The sequence below is a fragment of the Xenopus laevis genome, chromosome 3S (assembly GCF_017654675.1).
Source record: "Xenopus laevis strain J_2021 chromosome 3S, Xenopus_laevis_v10.1, whole genome shotgun sequence".
NCBI classification, from domain to species: Eukaryota; Metazoa; Chordata; class Amphibia; order Anura; family Pipidae; genus Xenopus; species Xenopus laevis.
In genome coordinates, this window is record NC_054376.1 from 40,405,381 (window position 1) to 40,417,559 (window position 12,179).

The following is a 12,179-nucleotide window of genomic DNA, read 5'->3' on the forward strand; positions in this document are numbered from 1 at the left end:
CCCCTGCAGCCCCTCAAAATACCGGGCTGTCCAGGTCAAAACCGGACAGGTGGCAACTCTGGACTAATCTCCCCGAACTGCCTTCCCCTGCCTTCCTGCCGCCTAGAATATATATCTGTGTGTAGTTGTATATATATATATATATATATATATAGACAAATACAAGATTCCTCTGCACTCAACCCATTATCAATATATTTAAGACAGAGACATTTTGTGCATACTGCTACTGAAAAATGCCTTACCCTTTAAACAAAACAGGGATTGTTTGTCCATATATTGCAATATATTTAAGCTGGCCAACTACGTCAAAGTCATCCCATATCTGGCCAGTCCTATGCTCAATTTTCATCTGATTCATTAAGAATTCTATGGTTTCATTATACATATATTGCAATATATGGACAAACAATCCCTGTGTTGTTTAAAGGGTAAGGCATTTTTCAGTAGCAGTATGCACAAAATGTCTCTGTCTTAAATATATTGATAATGGGTTGAGTGCAGAGGAATCTTGTATTTGTCTATATGTATTTTGTGGTCACACCCTCATTGCACCCCCGCCTAATGATTTTAAAAACTAGTGGTGAGCACAACTTTCCCTTGTTTGTTATAGTTCTACAAGAGCAGTGACCAGCTCCATGTTGTAGCTCCCACCCCTTCCAACTATAGTCAGGTGATCCCACTGGTGTCTAATAAAAGGGCAGCCAAGTTTGGGAGTTTTACTTTGAAAGCAGCTAGTAAGTTGCAGGTAAAACGTATTCGTCCCTTTTATAAAATGTATAATGAAACCATAGAATTCTTAATGAATCAGATGAAAATTGAGCATAGGACTGGCCAGATATGGGATGACTTTGACGTATTTGGCCAGCTTAAATATATTGCAATATATGGACAAACAATCCCTGTGTTGTTTAAAGGGTAAGGCATTTTTCAGTAGCAGTATGCACAAAATGTCTCTGTCTTAAATATATTGATAATGGGTTGAGTGCAGAGGAATCTTGTATTTGTCTATATGTATTTTGTGGTCACACCCTCATTGCACCCCCACCTAATGGTTTTAAAAACTAGTGGTGAGCACAACTTTCCCTTGTTTGATATATATATATATACACATATATATATATATATATATATATATATATATATATATACATATATATATATATATATATATATATATATATATATATATATATACAGTATCTATATATATATATATATATATATGAAGATAGGTCAGCTTTATCACACAATATATAACAAATAAAAAAACAAACAAATACAAAGTATTGTAGAAGTGATACAGGTATAGGATCCCTTATCCGGAACCTGATATCCAGAAAGCTCCGAATTACGGAATGGCTGTCTCCCATAGACTCCATTTTATCCAAATAATCCAGATTTTTAAAAATGATTTCCTTTTTCTCTGTAATAATAAAACAGTAGCTTGTACTTGATCCCAACTAAAATATAATTATATAATTAATCCATATTGGAAGCAAAACCAGCCTATTGGGTTTATTTAATGTTTATTTAATGCTTAAATGAATTTCTAGTACACTTAAGGCATGAAGACCCCAATTACAGCAAGATCCGTTATCAGGAAAACCCCAGGTCCCGAGTATTCTGGATGACAGGTCCCATACCTGTACCTATATTGGCTAACAATAAAAATACATTGCAAGCTTTCGGAGCACCAAGGCCCCTTCGTCAGGCAAAATACAAATGAGAACTGGAAAGGCAAAGCTTATATACTGTTAGATCAGTGAAAAGTATTCATGGGCAATATATTAGGAAGTTACAGATAGACAGAGATCAAATGTAGAGATAACAATGAATTAGGGTGGGTTGTAAATAGTCCAGGAGTCTGGATTCAGTCAGATTTATCAAGGGTAGAATTTCAAAGTTGAAAAAACTTCGAAATTCGACCATCGAATTAAAATACTTCGAATTCAAATATCGAATTCGAAGTTTTTTCAGCGAATTTGGCAATCGTTCGATTGAATTAAAATCGTTCAATCGAAGGATTAAATCCTTCCAATCGAACGATTCGAAGGATTTCAGCGATCGATCGAAGGATTTTAATTCGATGTATAAAGACTTGGAAAAAGTTTGTAGAAGGTCCCAATAGGCTAACATAGCAATTCGGCAGGTTTAATTTGGCGAAGTATTGAAGTCGAAGTTTTTTTTAAAGAGACAGTACTTAGATTAACGAATGGTCGAATATTCAAACTATTTTTACTTTGAATCGAATTCAAAGTAAATTCGAAGTCGTAGTAATTTCAAATTTTTTTACTTCGAAAATTCCCTTGAATTCACTTCGACCCTTGATAAATCTGCCCCATAGTGTGACATGAAACCTGACCCTAAATTAAGGTCCCTGTCTTAATGTGTTAAACAACTCCATACATTGAATTAATAAATATTCCTTTCCCGTTCAGTTTTAAAGTTCCCTTTTAGAATTAAGACCTGCATTTCCTGAAGACTGTGATTTTGACTGCAGAAGTGTTGCCCCACTGGTGTATCACATGATTTGGTGTTGATTTTATGTCTGTGATGGTTCATCCCCACCCGCAGACACACTTGGGGGCCGATTCACTAACTTCGAGTGAAGGATTCGAAGGAAAAAAACTTCGAATTTCGAAGTGTTTTTTGGGCTACTTTGACCATCGAATGGGCTACTACGACCCTCGACTACGACTTCGAATCAAAGGATTCGAACTTAAAATTGTTCGACTATTCGACCATTCGATAGTCGAAGTACTTTAAGAAAAAACTTCGACCCCATAGTTTGCCATCTAAAATCTACCGAAGTCAATGTTAGCCTATGGGGAAGGTCCCCATAGGCTTTCCTACGTTTTTTTGATCGAAGGATATTCCTTTGATCGCTGGATTAAAATCCTCCGAATCGTTTGATTCAAAGGATTTTATCGTTCGATCGAATGAATAATCCTTCGATCGTTCAATGGAACTATCTGTGCTAAATCCTTCGACTTTGATATTCGAAGTCGAAGGATTTTAATTCCCAGTCGAATTAACCCTCGATATTCGACCCTTTGGGAATCGGCCCCTTAATGGACTTGATACCAGTGAACCCCAGAATTGGTACCTTTTACATGTTACCCAGAATACATAAGGAAGGAAACCCAGGGCGACCCATCATCTCTGGTATTGGAACATTAACTGAGGGCATATCTGGCTGGGAAGAAAACATCCTGAAGCCAATTGTAAGAAAAACACCCAGCTTTATACAAGACACCACTGACCTTTTAAACAAACCGGCCAATATAAGTCCACTTCCAGCGGGCACCATCCTAGCTACCATGGACGTGGAGTCTCTGTATACCAACATCCCACATGAAGACGGTATTGCAGCCCACAGTACCAACTCTACAACTGATCAGATTTATACTGACACACAACTACTTCTCATTAGGGGATGCCATATACCTCCAACTGATGGGAAGTGCTATGGGAAGCAAAATGGCACCAATCTGTTATATATAAATATATATGTGTCTCCCATCAAGGGAGCCCTTGTGGTGCTGGGGGTCCCATGGAAAACACCCTTTGTACCAGCTCTTAGTGCAAACAGCTGGCAGCTCTTTTCCTTCCTGCCCACATTTGGAAAGAGTGAGTGGGCTGCTGGTTAATCAGAGGAGCTAGGGATTAGGAACATTTTTTCTTGTAATGTTTCCCCTTTTCTCATTACGTCAGGAATCTCTACCAGGTGTGGTAAACCAGCCGGAGATGTTAAAATAGGAGCAGGGTAAAAACAAGCTCTAATTACACACTGGAACGCTACACCCTGGCGATGTGTGTAGTTGCCATTCCACATGCACTCAACTGTTCCCTCTCTTTTCTTTTCCTGTTGCTTCTAATGACATTTTCAGTCATTAACGAGTTAATAAAAATTTCAAAGTCATCTGGGTTTAGATAAGTGGAAAGAAAGAGGAGCATTGTGCCTGTAATGACAGGCTGGCTGCTGCCCTTGGGATGTCATGGGTCAGACATGTTAAGAATGTGTGCACCCAATCATCTGCTGATCTTTATCAGCAGCCCCTCAAGCACAATCCAAGCCAACCAGTATGGGAACTCCGATGAATAAACAATGACTCCTTGGATTGTTGGCGGCTGTGTGATAGAGTAAAGGGTTTATACATACTAAAACACGATGACATTAGCAATCAATATAACAATTAGCGGACAAGTTATTGGCATAGGAATGTACACGGCTTGATCCTAGGTGCACTTTGAACATGCTACCTGCCCTGACAGTCATTGCTGCTTGAACTTTGGGAGACCCAGGCGCATCCTGGAGCATTTTCATGTATGGAAAACTATCAGCGAAAACTCACACCCCCTCCTTCCCCTTTAGCAAGTCCTTCTCAGATCCCAAGCACAATGTCTCACCAATGAACTCCATGCACTTGTAGAGAAGCAGCTCCCATAAAACATTCACATCTGTAAATCATCACTTGAGAAAATACAGTCAAGGGCTTTTTTTCATTTCTTATGGTAATAATATTTAAGGCAGAGGTCAAGGGGAATTTCATTTCTAGATTTCCTATTTTCAGTGGAAACGTCTTCGCTTCTTCCTCCCCCCCATTTCGCAAGAAATCAAACAGTGAATTAAAAGCAATGATTTAAACGTGAATAAAATATATATCCATTTAAATACATAGTAAACCCTTATTTGCCATAGAACATGACATTTACAGCATTGACACTGAAGTCACAGAAAACCACAATCACTAATTTGAAGACAATGGCGGCATGCAATGCGTTAAAGTTCGGGATCAGTTGTTTTTTTTTTACATTCCTTTTCTAGAATGCAATAAATTCTTCTAATGCCCCTGCAGCACTTCATTGTTGCTAAAAGTGAAAGCTTGGCCTGGTTGTTTGGCCTAACAACTTCAAGTTTTCACTTTTTTCAACAAAGAGGTGCTGCAGCTGCAGCGGTATTATTTTTTTTACTGTATGTCTATGCAAACCCCCGTCAAGGGTTTCTGGACTGCTTTGCACTAGCGATGGGCGAATAAATTCGGCAGACGCGAATTTGAGGGGGAATTTCCGCATTCCGTTGCAAGCGAACTAATTTGCGAAACTGCGTTTACAATTCGCCAGCAAAAAATCCACCGTGTCAAAAAAAAAAATTGTTGCGTGTCAGAATAGCTGCGCGCTTAAAAATTATTCGGACGCCCATTGATTTTAATGCATTTGGACCAAATAGTCGCGCGGATTGAAATTGTCGCCCGCATCAAAATTATTTTGACACCCAATGACTTCAATGCGTTTCGCTAATGTTTCGCCGTTTCACGAATTTCCCTGTAAATTCGCAAATTTTTCAGCGAAGAAAATTGCATAGATTCGCTCATCGCTACTTTGCACCCAACCTACAAGGTTATGTAAGGTGGTTGAAGCACACACAATATTGTCTACTTCGCAATACAGGTATGGGACCTGTTATCCAGAATGTTTGGGACCTGAGGTTTTCCGGATAAGGGATCTTTCTGTAATTTGGATCGTACCTTAAGTCTACCAGAAAATCATGTAAACATTAAATAAACCCAACAGGCTGGTTTTGCTTCCAACAAGGATTAATTATATCTTAGTTTGGATCAAGTACAAGGTACTGTTTTAATTTTAATTATTAGATTATAATGGAGTCTATGGGAGACGGCCTTTCCATAGTTCAGAGCTTTCTGGATAATAGGTTTCCGCATAATGGATCCCATACCTGTATATTATTATAGCCTTAAGCAAAGTCACTTTCTACTGTCCCAATTTTCAGTATATTACAGTAATACTAGTGCTAGAGATGTTTGTAGATTTAAGGCCTGTCTGCGTGGCCCATATCACAATGGACAGAAATGTGGCCTCATGCCATTTTGCTTTTTTCAGCTGAATGACGCGGTTCATGAGTATGTATTTTACTATTAGATATGCACATATATATTCATCCCTCACTGGGGCATTGTATGTATAAGAGGGGCACAGACTGTCCACTAGCCTTCTGTATAAACACAACAAGCACAGTTAAATTATTTTTAATATCATCCCTGAAACACTAATAGGGAAGATTGTATTTAGACCTGGCAGATCGTGTATAAATCTGAATGCCACCAATTTACAAAAGCCTCACATTATATCAGGGGAGCTGCTACCATGAGGGGAGTTTAGAAACTTGCAGGCAGTCCACAAAAAGCCTCTCCTGGTAACTTTAAAGGGAGCCTGTCAACGGAAAAAATGTTTTTTTTCAAAACACATCAGTTAATAGTGCAGAATTCTGCACTGAAATCCATTTTGCAAAAGAGCAAACAGATTTTTTTGTATTCAATTTTGAAATCTGACATGGGGCTAGACATTTTGTCAATTTCCCAGCTGCCCCTGGTCATGTGACTTAGGAGAGAAATGCTTTCTGGCAGGCTGCAGTTTTTCCTTCTCAATGTAACTAAATGTGTCTCAGTGGGACATGGGTTTTTACTATTGAGTGCTGTTCTTAGATCTACCAGGCAGCTGTTATCTTGTGTTAGGGAGCTGCTATCTGGTTACCTTCCCATAGTTCTTTTGTTAGGCTGCTGGGGGAGAAAGGGAAGGGGGTGATATCACTCCAACTTGCAGTACAGCAGTAAAGAGTGATTGAAGTTCATCAGAGCACAAGTCACATGACTGGGGGCAGCTGGGAAATTGACAATATGTCTAGCCCCATGTCAGATTTCAAAATTGAATATAAAAAAATCTGTTTGTTCTTTTGAGAAATGGATTTCAGCGTAAAATTCTGCTGGAGCAGCACTATTAACCGATTCAGTTTGAAAAAAATGTTTTTTTCCCATGACAGTATCCCTTTAACAGCCAAATTTCTGTTTCTGCACTAGCGATGCACCCCCTGGACCAGACTCCTGGTAAATAAAGGTCAGTGCCGCAGAGCGAGGGGGTTGGTGGCATCACAGGAGCTGCACAGACCGTAAGGAGAGAATCACCCTGCATATTATACATATATATAAGTGCCCCATAAGGCACAAAACTCTCTAGGGCAAAAACACACGTGGCGACTCATCATCACAACTCGCTGCAACTTTTTTAACATCCCAATCACGGCAAATAATTCCGACAACTTATTGGCTGTAGGGAAACATACACGTTGCCATCTGCCTCTAGGATAAATCGTGGGTCATTTGTGGTATGGCGATTATGTGGTATGGCGAGTACGTTAATATTTTGAAAAGTAGTTTTTTGTCAGTATCACTTTAAGCAAGGGCCACTCAGGCCAAAAATGCCTTTATGTGCACTTGTGTGGGACAATGTTAACATATGATTTAAGAAAAATCCTAGCTATAAAAAAACTCTCACCTCATTCTGTTTTATTAGAAGAAATAAATTACCGTTGGTGGTTAAAGGAGAAGGAGAGGCATTTTCTACTTGGGGGTGCCAAAAGTTAGCCAATTGATTCTATTTACTCAAGGCTGCCATTAGAAATCACGGGGCCCCATACAACAAAATTTTTGGGGGCCCCTGGGCCCTGCCCACCCTAGTCCCCAAGCCGCACAACAGTTAAAAGACCACACAGACATCAATGCCAAAAACGGTGACCCCCCCACACACACGTTATAAAAAGCTATTGATGGTCAGTTTAAAAAAAACTGTGGTGCCAGGGCCCCCCTTAAAAGGTTTTTAAAAAATTGGTGGTCAGGGCCCCCCTACAAGTTAAAAAAAAATAATTGGAGACCAGGGCCTCCCTATAAGTTAAAAAAACAAACATTGGGGCCAAGGCCTCCCTAACAAGTTAAAAAAAATTGGGGCCCCAAAGAGTATTTTTTTAAACAAAACATTGGTGGCGGGGGCCTATAGAATATTAAAATAATAAATTGGTGGCCAGGGCATTAAAAAAATTGGTGTTCAGTAGAATTTAACTTATGACTTTAACTTCGCCTACTTTCGTGACTTTGGGTCTTTTCTCCGCTTCAATTTCTGCTGTTTTCGTGACTTTGGGTCTTTTTGCCGCTTCAGGAGTTCTGCTTTGGCTATTTTCGTGGCTTCGGGTCTTTTCGCTGCTTCGCAACTTCGTCTTCAGCTGTTTTCGTGGCTTTGTGTCTTTTCGCCACTTCACGACTTCGGCTGTTCGGCTTATCGGCAATTCCACATTGAGGCTGTTCGGAACTTCGGATGTGGCTGCAGGCTTCGGCTATGTCAAGGGGGGCCCTAGTCTTTCAAAAGTGCAGCATTGCCGGGCCCCCCTTCAGGCCCGGGCCCAGGACACTCGTACCTACTTTCAGCCCCTGATGGCGGCCCTGTATTTACTTACCTGACACCTGAGGCCGATGCTCCTATCAGCAGAAAACTGCACCGGCCTGGAGTTATTCCAGCAAGCACCAAGGAGTGATGCCTTTCCTTCTCCTTTAAACCACCAACATTAATGTATTTCTTCAAATAAAACAAAATGAGGTGAGGGAAAATGGTTTTATAGCTAGGATTCTTTAAGGGGGTGCATAGGGTTGCTACCTTTTTTAAAATGTTTTACCGGCTGCTGGGGGCGGGGACACAAAGGGGCGGACCGTGATGTCAAAAGGGGCGGGCCGTGATGTCAAAAGGGGCGGGGCCATGCCACGGACGCTAGAAGAAGTAAAAGAAAAGGAAAGTTGCAGGGGATTGGGGGCAGGCGAGGGCTCGTTTTAATCGTAATAAAAAATTACCGGTAGCTACATTGCCGGTAAATTTGTAATACCGGCCCCGGCCTTGGCAGGTATTTTACCGGCTAGGCCGGTAAAATACTGGCCGGGTGGCAACCCTAGGGGTGTATTGGAAAAATATGGAGAATGAATTAGTGCACATCCCCAGTGCCTCTGCAAGAGTTATACATAGCTGCCACAGAACTGTATACAGGGTTGTAATTTGAAAAAAAGAAGTGTGACAGTGTGACTTGTCCTTGAACTGATTGGCATGAACAGCCCAAATTCCACAACGTGCCTTGTATTTAACAAGGGCGTTATTTCTCCTGTCATATTTACTCTTGCGCTCGTGTTCAAGTGGGAAAAACTGTTAACTTAGATATCAGTATCCACTTTAACTCTTCAATTCTTCTTTTTAAACAGTGCATAGAAAAAGCAGACTATGACTTGCCTCTGGAAGATCAAGGTCAACAGCCACATCCACATAAAAGAGAAATGAAGAACTGAAAGCTTTGCAGGTCTTTACATGATTTCTACCTCCCAGATTGCTTTAGCAGTTCACGGAATGGAGACTCGTTTAAAGGCGAAGAAAACAACTTTCATGCAGAAAACGCACATTTTAAAAATGTACTTTGGTACTTACTGTGATAGGGGGCAGGCCACACCCCTCTGGAAATGGGAATAATCAAACACACGACTCTGTTATAAACACCGGGGTTACAGTTATGTGCCAGGCAAGGATTTGTGTGTTGTAGTCAAGCTCTATATGTTTTAAATTAAAATAACTTACTCAAGGTCACCCAAGGCATATGGTCCTGCTCAGAACATTAAACAAAACATTCGTTTTTACAACCTTTTGTAATTTGGGATTGTATACAACAAGGGCCTTTAGCCGAGTTTCTGTAATCTTTTCACTGGGTGACAGAAATATGAGAATCAAATTTTAAAACCATTTAGGGAAACTTTCAATCGATTTCATGCATCGGGATGAACAGCGATGGGTCCCGCTTAATCCGGCTGTGTTTGGTCTTTGTTTTTCCTTTTAAACAAACCATTCAGAACTGAAAAGAAAAAGAGATTTACTCCAAGGGTCATTTAATTTACTTCTTAAATCTGTTTCAGCTTTGAATTCTCCCAGTAACAGTAATCTGAATGCTGCATCAGAAACACAAAAGGATAACAGTTTTCTGAATTGCAAGACCTCAGCCTCTTGGGTGCCCCACGCTGCACCCAGTATAAGCCATAAAGTATCTGATCTTGGCCAGTGCACCTTGTGTTCCCTGAAAGAAGACTACCTTGCTATTGCCTGGAGCCGAGAAGGATGGACATTCCATGCGGTTGGTCTTGGAGTCCTTCACATCATCCTCATATATATGGGATCTGGTACATTTTTTAATACAGGTCTGCTCTGGAAAACTAACCTTGGAGCTTCCATTTGAAGATACACATTTACCAACACTTGACAAATTTGTACCTGGGCAGTAATCCTTAGCAACCAATCAGTCCCTTCAGGACCGGTTATCCTATGGCGCGCGCGGCCGCGTGCTTCCGGGTTTATGCACCAGCATGATGCCGTCATTGTGCAATGGCGCAAAATTCAAACTATTTAAAGGGATCTCAGTAATTGAAACATGAACGTTGTTAGGTTCAATTTAGTTTGTTCCTGGTGCTATTTCTAAGTTAATCCTATTGATCTGGTTATTGACCCTCGCCTTTCCTGACTACGTCTGACCATTACCTGCCTGTTATTCTGACCTCTCCAAGCTGACCCTTGCCTGTCTGACTATTTTATGCTCTCCAATCCTGATTCTGGCCTGTCTGACTATTCTTACTCTGCTTGTGCTGGCCGGGCCTACCTGTTCCACGCTGTGTTGTCTGGCCTGTCTTCCAAGTTGTGTTATCTTCCATCCAGTATCCTTGGTGAGACGACCGTGCCACTTTGCTCATCCAGATCCTAAAGCTTTGCTCCTCTTTTAATAAGACCTGGCCGCATCCAATTAGCCGAGGGCTCCTCCCGAGTAGGGATGTAGCGAACTGTTCGCCGGCGAACTAGTTCGCGCGAACTTCGACTGTTCGCGTCCGCCGCAAGTTCGCGAACGTCGCGCGACGTTCGCCAATATGCGTTCGCGTCAAAATCGGTCGCCCATTCGACCATTCGATCGCTAAAATCGAACGATTTTCGTTCGATTCGAACGAAAATCGTTCGATCGAACGATTAAAATCCTTCGATCGTTCGAATCGAACGATTTTCGGATGATCGAAGTTCGCGAACAGTTCGCGAACAGTTCGCAAATTTTGCCGGTGTTCGCGAACGGCGTTCGCGAACACATCGGCGGCGGTTCGCTACATCCCTACTCCCGAGGTGAAAGGCGGCTGTTAAAGGCAGAAGCAAGAGCCGAGTCCAGGGAGCCTAGCATTGGTTCTGGATTTAGGGTGCCGAATGTGACAGCCCCACAAATAGTGATTTGCCTCTATCGATTTCCATTCAGGGCCTGGTCCCACTAGAACATCTGAGCACAATGGGGGCAATTATGATAACTGTAAGCAAATGGTATTATTGCTGGTATCACAAGTGGCACTGAATGTAATTATGTTAATGCTGTTCCTAATTTAGTGTGACTTATATATGTATATAAAGTACTCTCACAAACATCTGTACCTTTAAGAATCACCCTGAAAAAACTTCCCTTAGACTACCCCTTCCTGATGCTCATAAGGATGCACAGTGCAACAAAGGGAGTGCTTTTTATTCCAGCAAAGCCAGTTTCATTATGATGGGGCTATAATTATAGCAGGCCTACATTTTGGCCAATTTTGCAGATTCCGGTGCATATATACCAACAGAACAGAGGCGCATGAGCCAATTAAACTGGACACCCACATGTGTACAAACTTTTACAAGACACAAGGCAGTGTGTCTTTACCATTTTCAAAGGCTGATAAAATTAAGTCAGGGAATCAACTTTGTGATCAGAAATTGGTTTAGGCCCATTTATAACATACCTCCCAACTGTCCCGTTTTTATGGGACAGTCCCTATATTTACAGCTCAGCCCTGAGTCCCTGAGGGTTAGTGAAATGTCCCGACTATCTCTTTCATCTCCTGCTCTGAATAGCCAGAAAAAGATACAACGTTTCTGAAATTGAATTGAAAAAAGAAGCTCTCGGCAGACACTGATCAACTGCACTTGTAAACGTACCCCTAGCAATAACTCAACAGTTTGTCTTAAGTGGTCCATTGTACTTAGAATAATAAAAGCAAGCATCTCACTGGCTAATGTAACTTACTAGACATGTTGCAAATGCACCTGTTAATCCACTCCCCTATTTATAGTGAAACTTTTTGCTCATACAGATGTGTGAGCCACATTGTATTTTGTTTTATCTACAAGCAAGTTATGTTTACACTTAACTGTTCCTTTAAGCATACCTCCCAACTGTCCCTTTTTCGGAGGGACAGTCCCTCTTTTGACAGCTCAACCCGCAGTCACTCATTTGTACTGGAAAGTCC

General features: G+C 41.2%; 1 long non-coding RNA gene across 2 annotated transcripts in view; it reads left to right on the plus strand.

Annotated features, from left to right (window-relative positions):
- The window catches only part of LOC108712826, a 49,830-nt gene extending 39,986 nt beyond the window's left edge, over positions 1–9,844 (plus strand). For both annotated transcript variants that reach the window (XR_005966614.1, XR_001935048.2), the window contains exon 8: positions 9,093–9,844. This is a non-coding gene — a long non-coding RNA (uncharacterized LOC108712826). The remainder of the gene's footprint in view (positions 1–9,092) is intronic.
- Positions 9,845–12,179: the final 2,335 nt, after the last annotated feature.